Source organism: Hippocampus comes, unplaced genomic scaffold, assembly GCF_001891065.2.
Source record: "Hippocampus comes isolate QL1 unplaced genomic scaffold, H_comes_QL1_v1.1 scaffold14, whole genome shotgun sequence".
Lineage (NCBI taxonomy): Eukaryota > Metazoa > Chordata > Actinopteri > Syngnathiformes > Syngnathidae > Hippocampus > Hippocampus comes.
This window is the reverse complement of record NW_017805839.1, coordinates 307,427-309,416: the sequence shown is the minus strand read 5'-3', so window position 1 is coordinate 309,416 and position 1,990 is coordinate 307,427.

Sequence of the window (1,990 nt, the reverse complement as noted above, 5' to 3'; positions counted from 1 at the left end):
CGCTGTGTGCACAGTTTGCGTCCGTGGCAATTAAATTGAAGGCCTCAAGTACTCGGCCTAGTTGCACTTCTCTGCTTGCCGCCGGGATGTGCAATTGATGGCAAGCCAGCGTGAACTTCCCACCTGCGGTCAGGACTCCACAATTCATCACAAGCAGGTCCATAGCCCCCATATATTTCAATATCCCCTCGATGACAATGTCTAATCAAAGCATCAGCTGTTCCCGTGCCCGAAAGTCGAGGCACCGGGGTGATACAAAGATGGGCACGCGGTGGCATACAGGTTTCTCTCTGCAATTTGATCTCATCAGCATCTGATTCGGATTCAGGCTCGGCACCATGTGAGAAAAGCAGCCGCTTGACAATCAGCAGACGATCAGCATGAAGGGACATCCGGGGCTTCGTGAGGAGAGCACGGGCGGGAGCAGAATAGGAACCTTTTTTTTTTAATCATGAGATTCAATTGTGCTCCTCTCACCTATCAGAAATGTTTCCATCCAATCAGTCGGACGCTTTACAATATCTACAGATGTATAATCCCTGGTTGTGTTCATGATGTGCCGATGGTAGTATGTGATTTTTTTTTTCGTTTTGTTTTTCCATCATGCGGAACCACGTTTATTTATTTATTTTTTTGTTTTTATTTCATTGGGACAGTGCACATTAATCAACACAAGAATAAAGAGTGTAAATGCACCGGACTTAGCATAAATGCTAGTTTTCAGCCGTAGTCCCAAAGCAGCTTTCTAAAATAGCACAGTGAGACATATAAAACTGTGGTTTTACAGTTTTATATGTCTCACTGTGCTATTGAAATAAGAACCAAATAGGTGAGACATCATAAAACAGACAATACAAACACTTGCGGTACTCATTTACAAGACAATAGACCAGGATAGACAAATCACTTCCAGCTACAAATTTGCTGGCCAGAAGTTAGAGCAAGTCACACCAAGCGGGGACTGCCGCGATGAAGACGCGATTGTTGACAGCCGAAACGGTTCGCGAGGTTAGAGAAATTTTCTTGACACAAAAAAAAAATATACGTCTGAACACCCCCCAAAAAAATCCTAGTCTATCAAATGATTCTATGGTTAATCTTTCCCTTTTTGAGCATAGATACTTGCAAATTTGGTGTAGGTTACATGAGGACAAAGGAAAATCAGCTTTTTCGGTGTGCTTATATGTGTGAGGGTGTGTAGACAAATATAAAAGCGAGTTTATGTATTTGTGGATATTTTTTTTAATGTTTGAAAATATTTTTTAATTTTTGTTTTGTTTGTTTCTTTCGGTAACTAACAAAAATATACGTCTGAACACCCCCCAAAAAAATCCTATTGTATCAAATGATTCTGTGGATAATCTTTCCCTTTTTGAGCATAGATACTTGCAAATTTGGTGTAGGTTACATGAGGACAAAGGAAAATCAGCTTTTTCGGCGTGCTTATTATATGTGTGAGGGTGTGTTGTGCTGAAGAAATTTTGGTTCAATGGAATAAAAAACTATAGACAAATATAAAAGCGAGTTTCTGTATTTGTGGATATTTTTTTTAATATTTGAAAATATTTTTTAATTTTTGTTTTCTTTGTTTCTTTCGGTAACTAACCTTGGTTTTTCCTGGAAAACTCTTGGTGGTTTATACCCAGTTTGTAAAGAAATATGCGGTTTAAAAAAAATATAATAATAAAAGATACCCCCACCCATCACCCCTTCCAATTATTTATACTGGATGTCAATTATATGCTTTTGCGGGCAAGCCCGGCCAGCCCTTACCCCCCCACATCCATTGTAGCTACACTTCATTCTTTTTGTGAGTATGTGTCATTGGACTATTATAAGGCTGTTGGTGAAAGTCCCTACTCAGCACCAATAGAGGGCCAGAAAGTGCAGCCATAGCACCGTGACTATAACGGGGGAGAGGGAGAAAGACATGGGTGGGAAGAAAAAAAAAAAAATCTGATTTTTCAGCAGGTTTTTTTTTTTTTAAGGA